At 39.7% G+C, this 15,327-nt stretch overlaps 1 protein-coding gene across 1 annotated transcript in view; it reads left to right on the forward strand.

The window, feature by feature from the left end:
- Window positions 1-15,327, forward strand: part of tenm3 (teneurin transmembrane protein 3) — an 824,111-nt gene that overhangs the window by 163,590 nt on the left and 645,194 nt on the right. Inside the window, exon 3 of the mRNA XM_038714618.1 lies at window positions 9,033-9,067. The gene's annotated coding sequence lies outside the window, so the exon portion shown is untranslated. The remainder of the gene's footprint in view (window positions 1-9,032; window positions 9,068-15,327) is intronic.

Raw genomic sequence — 15,327 nt, forward strand, 5'->3', positions numbered from 1 at the left:
CACTCCCTGGAGAAATATTGTGTAATTTGTTGGAAAAAGCGATCTCAGAAAGAAGCAGACAGTTTTGCAGTTGCATTATACAGTTGAAGGTTGTCAAACTGACGTGACAAAAGAAAAAAGAAGACAGAAGCTAAAGCCTTAGTTACCGATCACTGTGTAAAAGAACGAGGACGATATTAAGGGTCAACACTGTTCCTGTACAGCTGGGTAGGTCTCTGTTCACTATTACAATCAATAAAAAGAGGAAACAGTAGGGTTGCTAGCGTTAGCTAACTAACATCACATTCGTAACAATCCACAGCCGACATTTTTCTGGATTTGTTTTAGGTTTTGGAAAGGGAATAAATCGTACTTCTCCTTTCAACCTCTCTGTGACTCTGTAATTATTACAAGTGTCCCAGGAACAGCGTTTCACCATATCTTATCTTATCTTATATATCTTAGCAAAAAAAGGCTAGAAAACGACTCTTTATGCATTAGAGTCAATGGAGCGCAACCGAGTGTCAGACCTCAGTTAGAGCGAGTCCTATACTGTGCTGTGATTGGCCAGCTGCGTATCCGGGGCGTGGCTTAGCGAAAGGTCCGTTGCAGTTACAAATGACTGAATAATGTTCACCATGAAATCACCTGTCTTACCCTGGTGTGACATCAACAAATCATCACTGATGGCTTAGCATATGTCAGTTACGAAAATAAATTGCTATTCACATTTTGATAAATGTACATAAAGACACGTGCAGCTTTTAGACTTTAAATCATGTTTGTCATCTCATAGTTAACATGTTATTTATCATATATGAAATGTCATATAACAATAACATGGCTCTACATATGACTGGATCATGATGATGACTTAAAATCAGGTGGCCACATCATGTCCATTTATCATTGTAAGCGTCTGAAAACCACATGTGCTTCTATGTGATTTCTTTCACATGTTTTGCAAAATGTCTGGCTTCTTCATTAAAGCCAAAGAAAGAAAAGCAGCAATATGGTTTTTGGGAAATTTAGTTTTAAGTTGTTGAAACTGTTTAGACATTGTTAAAAGGACAGAGTCATTTGTTTTCTCTAAAAGCACCAAGAAATCAAAACAAATCTGATGATGATTCATTGGTGTGTATCAATAGACCAGAGCAAAGGTTCCACTGCCGTAAGACAGTCCACTGCGTCATAGTGAATCCAGGCTGAGATTGGCAGATATTGTTGTTATGATCATCATGTTATCATCATCATTATCATCATCATCATTACCATCATCATCTTTTCAGATCTGTTCATGTAATGAGCTCATAACAGCATGAGGATGATTGCATACACACACACACACACGCACACACCCTGTCCCGCATACACAGCGGAACAGCTGGCATCTGTAAGGGTATGGCATCTTCATCGAAGGGGCCTCATCATCTGCCCTCCATCTTTGCTTTGATCTCTCTCTTTGTCTCTCTCACATGTCTGTCCCCCACACTCCCACAAATTCCAAATTATTTCCTTTTTTCGTCCTCTTTTATCTATTTTCTCATTATTTGTCACTGCCGTAATGTTTCTAATATACACATTATGCCGCATCATATCGCGTCTCCTTACATTTCCCCTGAAACACACATACAGACACACAAACACCTCCCCTATAACTGGTAGGTAATCTGGAATGTCCAAACCCCTCAGATCCTCTGTTTGTGGCTGTGACAAACGCCCTCTTTCACCATCCAGCCATCCAAGGACACTTCTGCTGCTCTCTCTTTCTCTCACACACACACACACACACACACACACACACACACAGAGCAGTCAAATGACTCTCCTTTGCTGCATCTCTTGTCATGTCTGCTTCAGAGAGATAACTTGAGGAATAACTTCCCTACCACTCAACAATTCACTTATTTGAAGATAGCTTACCTGGGTATTTAATGTGTGTGTGTGTGTGTGTGTGTGTGTAAAGGTAAAACTTAAGAGAGGGATTTATAATGATGTGTATACAACAATGGAGACATATCAGTTTCAGTATTCAGTTGAACAAGAATTTGTTACCACACACAGGTTAGTCAGGCTACGTTGTGGGGAAACTGGATCAGGCCTGGCCTATCTGTTTTCTAAACGGCTGTGGGCCAGGTTAAAAAATCAACAACAGTTTCACAGAGCTGAGGGAAGAAACAAGCTTTTATATCTTGCCATTATTTGTTGTACCTTTCTCCTTTGGAAAAGTAAAGTCCACTTTAAAACAGAAAAAAAATCTACCTCACTAAAGACCCATCTTCTTCTCTGTGAAGGGGGCTATAACACAGTGTCCAGTTTCAACTGTGCCTTTATGGTGATGGAGATTGTTGGGCAGCTGTGGACTGACCACTGCTATTAATCCTTGTGCATTAAAACGCTTTCTGACATATTTGTATTTCAGATTGTTTTTATATATGTGTGTAAATTAATTGCCTATGTGTGCTTATGTTTGAAGACTCACTTGCCTTGAACGGCCCCTTCAGGGACAAATAACGTATCCTGAATAAAATTAAACTTAAGTGTTGGAATGTCACCTTAAAACTAGGGTCAGTAACACTGGAGAACTAGCAAGAGACAGATCCCACCCCCTCCCTCCAAAGCCACTCCCCCAAAACACATGTTCATGCACATGCGGAGTGCATGCAGGTAGACAGATAGACAGGTAGGTAGGCCAGCCAATCATTTCATTCAGGCCAATGGGATACTTACAGTCCTTTGACAGCCACCTATACTGTATCATTCTCAATTGTTTGGAGATATAAAGAAATAAAATACAAATACTTCTAGAATAAATGACCTACCCTAGCTTTATTCCCTCTAATTCCATAAAAATACTCTTTCATTATATTTGCAGCTCCATCTGGTTCAGTCCCAACAGTTCGAACGGACCCTCTTATGTTTGTTTCAGCAACAAACGGCCATCAAGTAGTTAGTTGAGTATTTGTAGTGCAGCGTATAGTCCCACAAAGCAGCTAGCTAGGGTGCCACGGATGGAATATAATAATAATTATAATATTATTTGCAAACCTGGTATCCCCATCCTCTCTGATATTTTCTGCCATGCTTTAGATATTTGGATTTAGGGTAGATCTGAGTAGTATTACATTAACTTTTCTTCTATCCTTCTCTACAGTAGAATTATCACCATCAAAACATCCACCTCTCATTATTTCCAGAATTCCCTTGGACACACTGTCCACTTGGAGGTTAGCGTATGTGTGAGCTAAGTTCTCTTTAATTGTACCGCATCATACAAACGAGCAGTTCAGGCCGGTTTTTAAGAGATCATGAAAAAACTACCAGGAAACGCATCAGTCAACAAAATAAAAGTTAGGCGAGGCCAATGGCTATGGGGCAGCTAGTAGCAAGCTTAGTTCTGCACTTGAACACAACTGAATAACTTTCCGACTCCTACCATTATGCCAGCAGGATGAAATAAATAATAAAAAAATATGTTTTTGGCCGTGTGCAACCTACTCTTATGGGACACGGGTTAGCACCAGGTGAAAAATTGTGTAGTCCTCGTTCAGCAGCTTTCTCCATTAGAAAAAAACGGCCTTTGCTCTGTGTAATGCTGAACTTGCACTTTCGGTGTGGAAGCCCTCCTACATAAAACTGCCATTAGCCTGTAACAGCGTAAAAGTAGTGACTCACTACCAGCCCTGTGTCAAATGACAAGTGGCTCATGACAAACTTGTCGAGAGTCAAGTGACCCCTGACCCTAGGTTGATATAATGCATTTAATGTAAGGGTAGTGTTCTCTTACCTTTCTTGCACATACATTTGTGTACTACCTGTTCCATCAAAAGTCGGACTGACGGACTCCAAGTGACCAAAATGCACGCAGAAAAAATATACATCAACAGAAAATAAGATCAGTGGTCGAGCTCACAGACCGACAAACCACTTTTAGAACAACGTAATAACATCTAATACAAAAATGCAAGTTGAGAATGAGGCAGCTGTTAAATAAACTTTGTTGTTTGCTGTGTTTTTTATGGATAAAGAAATGAAAGGGGTGATTGAAAAGGCAGATATTTCAGGAGCTCGGAAAAATGTCCAGTAGTAGATGCTGTGATTTCATTACCATCTTTTAACATGAACATCTCTCTCATTCTATTCGGCATCAAAAGAAGGCGCCATGCTGATTATCTTATGTGTGTATGTGTGTGTCTTACTCAGTGCAGTTTACTCTTTACCATGCAGTTTTGATTGTCTTCATCTTCTCATTTCTTAGAGCCTGTGGAAATTATTGTGACCCTAATCTTTCTCTCTTTTTCTGCTCCCCGCCTGACCCTTTTATACAGTGAATAGCGTGTGACGCCAAAGTGTACAAAAGGTGCTGTCACACACAAAACAATGAACCGACAGGGAGATGTCTCTGTCTGCTTCACACACACATAAGCAATCGGCAGACCAATATGTGATGATTTTAATCTACACTGAAAACCAAGCTTAATGTGTTTAGCTGCAGCTGTCTGCATTAGTCTGTAAAGTGTTGTGTTGAAGAAGCTCACAATGGTCTCACCTTTTGGCTTTAACTTCACTGTCGGGTCAAAACAGTAATACATGAGTCATATAAGTAACTACTGGCTAAATATACATTTTCTTTGTTGTTTCATAGACAATTTATAGAACCAATGATATGGATTTGCTCTTTACGTCACCCACAGTGCAGCAAAACAGCAAAACATCCTACATCTGATCAAATACAAATGATTGCTATTTCACCTAAAACTCTGCAGTTATTTCTTCCAAACTGGTGTCTGATTTCATTCATAATAATACATAAACAAAATCGGAATGAACACGAATATTTAAATAGTTTCCCAGTGTGTGATACCAAAAAATAAATCTGTACCAAATTACAATGTAGTAGAAGCTAAATGTAAATGCAGGCCATACCACATGTGACTTTATTAAGTTTCTACAGTGAGGCTACAATAATAATAATAATAATAATTTAGCAATTTTTAAAACAATGTTATAACAATTTTTTTTTACAATAGGAAATTAACCAGACAAGGCAGATGAAATGATAAGGAAGACAAAGAACATGACCAAGAAGAAAGAAAAGAAGACAAAAAGACAATAAGTGAAAAAGATCAAATAAATAGCAATAAAAACAGTAAAATCAGTTAAAACAAATATCAAACATTTCCAAAAGCTTTCACAGAGAGTTTTAAAAGAGACTAAAAAGAAACTAGAGATTCAGTGTGTCTGAGGTCATTAGGCAGAGAATTCCATGGTGTGAAGACCAAAAGCCCGATCACCTTTTGTCACAAACTGAAATCTGGGTATAACCGGCAGGATCCCAGAGGTCAAGAGGAGATACCACATATCAGAAATGTATTTAGGAGCAAGTGTTGAACTCCACATTGTGCTGTCCACCCCAGGTCACCAGCTGGTCAGTCTCCCACCTGTAAGTGGACTCTTCCAATGATGAGTGGTGTCATCTGCAAAGATAAGTGTATGGCTCCTCAACGGTTGAGCCTGTCGCCTCACAGCAGGAAGGTCCTGTGTTTGAACACAATGTGGCCAACTGTGGATTCTGTGTGTTCCTCCCACAGTTCAAAGACATGTAGTCTGGTGAGTTTGAAACTCCTGTAAGTGTGAATGTTTTTGTCCATATATTCAGTCCTGGAACAGGCTGTCAAAAGTGTACCCTGCCACTTTCCCCATATCAGCTGGGATTAGCTCAAGCCCCTCTGCTACCCTGAACAGAATGAGCATTTTAGAGAATTGTTGTTGGATGATGGCTTAATGTCAACATCTGCGATAATCAGGTAGATACTTGAAATGTCTTAGTTCAGCAAAACAAAACGTAGAAGCATACACAGTGAGTGCCACTAATACTATAGACTGATAAATATGTCCCGCTGATCTCAAGAGCTCACACTCCACACGTCTCGAGAGCATGAACTGCTCTCGAGATATGAAAAGGAGAGACAGAGATGGCTTCCTTTTATAGTTAAATGTTGATGCGTTTCATCTGAGTCACCTTCATTACCATCATGGGCTCACAGCTTTTTGTTTCCCGAGGTAGCCCCTCAGGCTACATACAGATTGCACCACTGTTTTGGTGGAGGTTCTTGGGGCTGCATGTAGCCTTAGAAGATTTTCAGGTAAAGGAAAAAAAAACAGTTTTATTATTAACAGCTAATCTTCTCCTAAAACTGGCTAACTGCCATCAAAGGTAACTGCTCTTTTTTAATAAAAAGGGCAATAACAAATTATTTGTCATATCAAGTATCAGGTCTGAATCGAGGAAATTAATTTTAAGTGGGGTTAGTGCATTAACAATAAAAAGTCAGTCTTTATACTACAAATTTTAGAATTATTCGTTGGCATGATGGATATAACCTCAAATGTCATCGTGCACCAGGTTGTAAATGGAGAGTTGAATGTGTGTTTTATTGTGTGATTCCCCAAATTCCATGGTGTGCACCGGGTATTTTAAAGGTAACAGAGTAATATGTCAAATCCAACAGAGTGTTTGTGTTATCCTTATCTCCTCTCACACACTTTATCCCTAGGCTACTTAAACTGCTATCCTGCTGCTCCACACACTCAAAAGCACACACACGTACACACACAGGTGAACACATACAGTATATACCCACACACCTTTCCTGCAGATGTAACAGATGAAAATTTAACATTGTATTAGACATTATTGCTGTACCTACAGAGGAAATGAACAAAGATGAAAGAAGTTAAAACACAAAGTGTGATGGTATCATAAACGGTCGGTAAGGTTACTCTACATCAGAAGTATGATCAGCACAAAGCATCATTCTCATCATGGCTTTCCAATAACTGAGAGGTTTTTAGACTTTATAACTTTAATTGGAATATATTTCAGCCAGTGCTATGTGATGTTAATTTTAAATTACAAGATTACTGCCATTAAAAGTAACTTCTTAAATTACAGAATTGCTTACTGAGAAAAGTAATTTGTTATAGTACTTTTGCGTTACCAAAAATTAAAACCCCTTTGTCATTCTTTGCGCATGTTGTCCAGAGGTTATATTATATTGTCTACTGTACGTCCCCCATTTAATGTATTGACTCTACCATCATGGATGAACCTAAACTTCCTCAACCTAAACGGAGACAAGACAGAGGTCATAGTGTTCGGGCATCCTGAACTGCTTGATGTGGATTCACTCGTTCTTTTAAGTTGTTGTATTGGAAAGTGCGTTTAAATTAGATAATCAGATATGCGCTACTGTTAGATCCTGCTTTTTCCAGTTGAGAACTATAGCCAAGGTAAAGGCCTATCTCCCTCCTAAAGATTTAGAGAGGGTGATTAATGCCTTCATAACTTCCCACCTTGACTACTGTAATTCCTTATATGTTGGCTTAAACAAGTCATCGCCTCCTGACAGGAAAGAAGAAGAGGGACCACATCACACCTCCACTGGCTTCGTGTTCATTACAGGATTGATTTTAAAATCTTACTTTTAACTTTTAAATGCCTTAATTGATTGGCTCCAATCTAAATACTTAACAGAGCTTCTTCATGTTCACATCCACATGAATCCAACGTGGAACACTTATACAAGCACAGAGTATTTTAGGATAAGAATATGAAAACCAACATTTTCTGGGATGCAACTAGCAAACATGGATCGTAATGAAACAACTCTTGTCCGAGAGGGAGCAGTGGTTTTGCTGGTGGACAGTGGTGAGTAGGAAAGCAATATCAGGGAACAATAGTGTTGCAGTCAAATATATAAAAGAAAGATTTGGGTATAGAGATGATTATGAATATGGTTGTGTTGTTCTTTTTTGATTTTTTTTTTACCTCCCAGCAGTGCAAGGTCTGACATGCAAAGAATCTCTTCAATAACTTAGAATTGGCTCATTCACAGTGTTTCCTGGTTTATTATGCTCGCTCTATTTTCAGATGATTCGGTGATAAATGAATTACAGCACGTTACGTGACAGCCACGTGCTGTGTTGAGTAACAGTAACATCACTTGGACTGATCTAATAATGTTGCTGTCATGACTTTTTTTTTTTTGTTTACATACATTTCACGCACAAGGTATGTATTTCAAACTGCTACATATGTTTCAACACATGTTTCAAATGTTTTTTAAAGGCATGCGTGAAGAAGGTTGACGAGCGAAATATTGTCTCTAATTCTATTCATTCTTTTACATGATTTCATTTTCCTATGCACCTGCCTACCAGATGTGCAGTAGAAAACATTAAATTCTACATTCACCTGGGTACCAAGCAAGGATCTGCAATTAATTGTACTTCCGTGTTTAATCCCACTGACTGGCTGGATTCTTCCTGTGTGGACTTCTCTGTTCTGTTTCTGTGTTTGAGTTTCCTCCAAAGGCACGCCGGTGAATTAGAAATTCTAAATCGCCTGTAGGTGTGAATGTGTTAGTCTGTCTAGTATACTGAATGTGTTGGCCTATCACATAGAGCTTGCTGGGTTATGCTCCAGCCTCCTGTAACCCTGAGGAGGATGAGCATGAAGCTTTTTTTCTGAGCATTTATTCCATCAGCTTCTATCACGGCTGCACCTCTGACACTTTCAGGTCAGTTCACTCAGTTGGGAACCTTGCTAATAAATAATGAGTTTTTGATCGTATCTTAAAACTCAAGTCTGCCATCCATCGTGACACCTAATGGTTAACAGCTCGTCAAGAATCGCCTGCATATACATCACATTTTAGCTTGGATAGTGAAAACGTGCAGACACTGCTGGTCTCTCTCTGGCCGTCTGTGTCTCTGATATACTCACACACACTGGAAGGACTTTAAAGGGAATACTTTAATGCATGTGTGTATGTGTGTGTGTGTGTGTGTGTGTGTGTGTGTGTAGTAAGTCAGTTTGACGATGTGCTTGCAAAGCTAAGCCCAGCTGGCTCTCACCCTCTCTCTCTGTCCTCCACATTACAGAAATCCATAATTCAACTGTCACTGCCGTACCCCACAGCAAGCCCTACCGCTAGATGTGTGTGTTCATTGTTTTCTAACAACATTTTCTCTCGTTCTCTCCCCACCAGGTAAATCCCTGCCCGACTTCTCACCTACACTGAAAGTAAGAAAATCAATACCTGTGATCTGTGTTTCTTTCCCTCTACCTTTCTTGCGCCCTTGTGCTCTGTCTTGCCCTATGTGGTTTCACACACACACACACACACACACACACACACACACAACACAACACAACACATGGCAAGGACATACTGGACAATAAACACAGGTAGTTTCTGTGTTATAAGCCTGCAAGATGCTGAACTACCTGTCTGTATTTAAACATGAGCCACCTCTTTACATAACTTAACTAACTCTTCTGCTCTCACTGTGATCAACTTGCGAGGGTTTTCTGACTTGTGAGGCTAATCTCAATCTTTTTCATGCAAAGAAGGAAAAGCCCTTTAATCCCCTGGCTGAACCTGGACAGAGAAGTCCAACAAGTGGCAAGAGAGGAAGTATGGATTAGTCTTCTGGGAGCAGACAGTTAAATTTGTGCTTTACATTTTTAATGAGCAGTATACGTTCTGGTTTGATATATTCGAAGACCTTTTTGTCCATATGAATGACCAGCGTAATCCTGCGTTGTCTTGGGATGATGAACATGAAGAGAGGAAGAGTGCAGCTCTCCCAGGACAGAGACAGAAAGAAACAGGACAAGATTCAAAGAAAGAGACGGAGAATAAAAAGGAAAAATAAATTAAACTGTCCGGTCCTTGTTGGCTTAATCCAGCTAATCTGGACATGGAGAGAAGAGGGCAAAGAAAGAGAGGAATGAAGAGAAGTGCATAGAAGAAATACAGACAGAAAGGGATGGTGAGGGGACAGAAAGCTGGACAGTCAATCTGAGTAAATCAGTCAGAGGTGAGAGAGGAACTGTTATTCTTAGCTGTCCTTCACACCTACAGACCTCTGTGTCAATCATATGACAGAGGATGTGACACATTTTCTTAATCTTCTTGTCTCCCTGTCCCTGTGTAACGTTATCTTTAAGTACTGTCCCAATACAAAGAACGGATAAAATTCCTGGAAGTGCTCTTGACACGCCCATTTTACCGAGGACGCATCGGTCGGTAACTTGTATGAACTTGACAGCACAAATACCGCAGCATTCATTCAATTCAAAGGAGGAATGGTAAGCAGCAGAGCGAAAGGCCGACAACAGAATGTTTTGTTTACACTATTTCATCACTAAATCCACTTCTTGAGATGAGAAATCCACCGTGTAGATTTTGAGTATAGGCAGTAGCAGCGAAAATTTATGGTGAATCGATAATGCACTCCGTTTTTGTAGATGAAAAGCTCAACTCACTCCTGGGGGAGGGCTAGGGAGCCAGACATCCAGTCAGCTCACGGAGCCCTCTGGCCACACAGTCACAGCCAACGCAGCAGACAGGAGCTGCCCAAGTGGAATGGAGAGGATTTGAGGGCGTGTGTAAAGTCTTTTTTTTCCTTTCCAAGTATCAACAAGGATGTTTGTTTGCGTTCAGCTGCCCAATTCCACACCTGCGCAGTGTGTACCCCAGTCGCTCTCGCACATCAGTGTTAAAGAGGTGGTATTATGCTCATTTTCAGGTCAAAATCTCATTTAGGGGTTGTACCAGAACAGTTTTACATGGTTTCATTTTCAAAAAACACCATATTTTTTGTCATACTACACATTGCTGCAGCTCCTCTTTGCACCCTGTGTTGAAGGCTTCGTTTTAGCTATGGAGTGATACATCTTGTCTCTAAATGATCTTTGTTGGGAGTTGCACATGCGCAGTTCCTAGTTAAGGACCACTAGCCAATCAGAAGCAGAGAAGAGCGGGTCAGTGAGACGCAAACACGGTTTTAACTGAGCTCTGTCTCTACATCACAGGAACAACTTTATGTCCACTGACTGCCTGGAGGGTAGCTAGTGTTTGGAAGGGAGAGGAGAGCTGTGTGCTGCAGCTCGCTGTTTCTGAGTTGTGAGCATTATGTGAGGCGCATTTAGCTTTCATCCAAGGGAACCAACTGGACTACAAACGAGCTGTTTTCAGGCAGTTCAGAGCAGAGTTTTCTGAGTTATAGGTATATAACTCACTAAAGGAGAGGGAAAAAGGCAAAAAGCATAATAGCACTTCTTTAAGTAACATGTTGGCCAGTAATAACATTACTTTTCACAGTAAAAGAGTAGTGTAATGGATTACTATCAAAACTGCGCTACTGAACGCACCATTCCTGACGTGAATGACGTGCTGCAGGTCAGGGAACCGGACGAGTCAGCAAGTCAGAATGGAGAACAAGGGAGAGAGGCGTTCTTTCCACAGCTGTAAGTAGCTACTGCCATTATTGTGTCACAGTCTAAGATGCAAAGAACATTGTCCGTGGTAAACTTTGTGCGACCAGCAAAAAGCTTTCAACCGCGATCAATTCTAGATTGAATTTATTGAAGCATCTGCTGAAGCAGCACAGCAAATGAAACTTATAGAAATAAACTCCGGCCGCTACTGCCAGTGATGCTGGACTCATGGGGAGAGAGTGGCGTTAGGCTAAGCTACGTTTTATAAAATCACTGATTACATAGTCGTCCGTATGTTTGTGTTGGCACGTTATAAATTAATTTCTTCTTGTAATTTCTTCTAATTTATATGTAAAGGCGTTTTTAGACGGCTTGGATCCGCAGGGTCCTCATAACTCAACAGACAGGCAGACTAGCACTCTGGGAGTCAACGCCAGGCGCTCTATGGGTGGTGACTCCAACGACTCCAGTGTATATAACTGTAATAATGAGCCCTGAGCCATGAGTATCCCCTGATACCTTAGCAACAAGGTGCAGCTCCTGAATGGAGTTTGAAGTTTTAGGGGTTTTTTTTCCTGCAACTAGCTGACAAATGAAAAGTTTGACTTAGTTGACAGTTGGGGGGAAGCCCTACCAAGAGGAAACAACCCTACAGTACATAACACAGCTGTTAGAAGCTGCATTTTCATTTTACTTTTAACAAACCCTGTTTCCACTTGCCTTTTCCATGTTCCACAGATTGTAAGAAGTCATACTTACTTACGCGGAAAAGAACCATTGGGTATCCAAAATGCCAATTAAAACTTACATCCAGACTACCAAAACATGACTCACCGTGAAAAAGCACTGTATGTCTTGACTTTAAGAAAACAACCAACTATAAGGCCAACTTCCATCAACGATACTGTCTAAAGTACATCGTTTTCAAGCATAGTTGTATGGCAGAACACTGACTGTAGGTCATCTGTCTTCTATATTAGGAATATATTTACAAATGATTTTATCGGGTAATATCAATGTTTGATTTTGAATAACAGCTCTTCGATTTTGTTATGCAACACATTTGTATGGGAGAGTAAATACAGTATTCCCTACCATCAAGAGCTCGTTCTGCGCATTTAGATATGATGTGACATTATTGTTCCTGGGATAAGTGAGTTTCTGCTAAATGGTCCTAATCTAACACTAGACAGGCTTATTCTGTAATCTAATCTAACCTTCTGCAAGTGAAGCAGTTTTTATTGAAAGGGATATTCTAGAAGGCTACTAAAGGGATACTCTTATTTTTAATTATTGACATGATGTTGATGTATGTGGTATGTGGATATGAGAATGTTTCAGTGCTGCGTTGTGTCAAAAGTGTTTTCAGGAGGTTTTCAGGAGTTTTCCAGTTGTGTTTATGAGAGTATGGGGATTGAGATGGATCCTGAAGTAATCCCTGATATTCTAAAATGTTCCTTGACAATCCTTTAAGCTTTCTTGTAAAAGTTCAGGTCTACACACTTAAGTACTGAAGAAGCAACTGCCACGATGTGGGTGAATGATGGGAACAGACTGCCTGTCAGTCTTTGGACTGATGAAACGCACACAAGGGTACACAAATATACACACATACATGTTACAGTCTGGCATTTAAGTTAATGACATGGAAATAAATTTTGAAGTATAGCAGCGTATTGAAAGTCCACTTGACATTTGCAGCATGATGTGGCAGATTTCTGATGCTGTGCCCAGGGCGTTTTTTAATTCATCTGTCTCACACACAGACTAGCATTGTTGTTACTCAAATGTGGCAACAATCTGTGGCAATCTAACAGTAAACTTAAAAATATGCATCGCTATAAGCTGCTTACACAGGCATAGGAGTTTGTGTAAATTATTTTTTTTGGTCAATGTTGTATTGGAGGTGTTTAAATGTGATAGTGTTTTTAAATTTAACATAATACAGTAACTTCTTCAAGAATGGTATAATGAGCCAATTGATGACATTGTTCATAGCTGGAGATATTAGGATTGTTGAATAATAAGAAGAAATCATGCTCTTTAAGTAAAGTATTAAAACGCACACGATGGAATTTATTGGGTAATATCAGTGTTTGATTTTAAATAACAGCTCTTTGATTTTGTTAGGCAACACATTTGTATGGGAGAGTAAATACAGTATTCCCTACCATCAAGAGCTCGTTCTGCACATTTAGATGATATGATGTGGTGATAGGCATTATTGTTCCTGGGATAAGTGAGTTTTGATAAAGGTGTATTTTTTTGTCAAGATGGAAATACCTTCAACAGCAATGCTGTAACTGACTAAAGTAACAGTTTTATATATTTTTGAGCTGCAATGTGACAATGCTAGATGAATTAATTGCAGTACTATACTCATGTTGGGAGACAGGAACACTACATTTCTTCTGTCAGATGAATACAGAATCCCTTCACTGTTAAATAGCTGTTTGATAGGAAGGTTACCGACAGCATAAGGGCACATTACTAAAACATTAAGACACCTACTTTTTGGATTTATGTCCATAAAGTTAAGACCTCCCTCTGTTAGATAGGATAACTCCTTTTTTATGTTGTGGTGGTCAAAAAAGTTAAAAAGAAGCCTGTCTAAACGAGAGGATTTATGTTCAAGGGAGGAAAAGACATAAGAGGCTCTTGATCTGCCTTCCTTAGTTCTGTACCATAGAGAGATAAATATCTGGCTAACCAAGAGTTTCATTTCATTTTAATAGAAGCAATTACTGTGTCCAAATTATCATTCATCAATTTCTTAGATCCTTTGTGATTATAATTCACAAACATTGCATACAGCATAGCTCTGGGTCTGCAGTGTCTTTTAGAGCAGTACACTTATTTGAATAACAATTTTTCGTTTTTCCGATTGCTGAAACACATTTCTTGAAACTCTAAACACACATGCATAACTTCTCTCTCAATTCCACAAAAATCCTATTTTCAAGTCAAAATGAAGCTCTCTACTCAAAACCATTCAATCTTGCTGAAAAACCAAACTTTGCCCCCAGACATGACACACAAGCTCTCAAACACACACACACACACACACACACTGCAACACAGTCTTACACACTAGTGAGAGAAATTCAGAACAATACTACAAAAACAGACATGAGGAACTTAACAATAGACAAAGCAAATGTGTACATATGCACAATTTTGATTCCTTAATGTTCTTTCAGTAGAAGAGAAGAATACAATACAATCATTCTGCCTCAGCATCTTGTCTTTGGTCTGGGAAAGGCCAGAGAACCTCCTCTCTCAGGGCCGGCCCGTGGCATAGGCGACATAGGAGGTTGCCTAGGGCGCAAAATGTCAGGGGGCGCCGCAAGAGAAGGTTTTTGTACGCCGTGATAGTAATTAAGTGCGCCTCGCAGCTCGCGCTGTGAGTCCAGACTGTTGTGACGAGTCGTGTCGTTGTGTAGAGTTTCAAGATTTAAACATCTAAAATCTGAGCCGCAGCCTTTCTCTGTTTGGGACTGTGAGCTGCTGAAGTTATCGTGCGTGTGGATTTGTGGTGAGTTTTTTCCAGTTGGTTTCGGTTTCACGTGCAACATGCAGTCTGTGCACTGTGTCGGTCAAACGGTCTAAAGGGAATAATTCCAGCGGAGCAATAAGTAATGCACAGCACAGTGTAGACTTAAAAGATCTTATGAATTCTCATCAAATGATGACGTTAGTCTCTTAATATTACGTCTTTTTTCCCGACATATCAGAGAACACAGATCTGGGAGAGATTCTGAAAGTGCAGAAAGTTTTGAACATGAGCAGAAAACCTGCTAAGATACGGGATTTATTAAAGTCCAAAAGTTTTTAACTTTAATTAAAATTAACCTATCTGAGGTGAAAAGTGTACACCCCCATGCAAAAGACACAAAAGAGGAGGGAAGACTGAATCATGCTGCTCATGTGTGCTGACTCAGCAGGGATTTTATTAAATTAGAAAAGTTGATCTACAGGAGAAATATTGGCTATTTAAAAGCTACAGAATGCCTGAAAGCCTCACTGCATTATATTCTATACATTTTTTATATTTTGAA

Source organism: Micropterus salmoides, unplaced genomic scaffold (assembly GCF_014851395.1).
Source record: "Micropterus salmoides isolate LMB-PRFRI ecotype aquatic unplaced genomic scaffold, ASM1485139v1 Ms_hic_scaffold_12, whole genome shotgun sequence".
NCBI classification, from domain to species: Eukaryota; Metazoa; Chordata; class Actinopteri; order Centrarchiformes; family Centrarchidae; genus Micropterus; species Micropterus salmoides.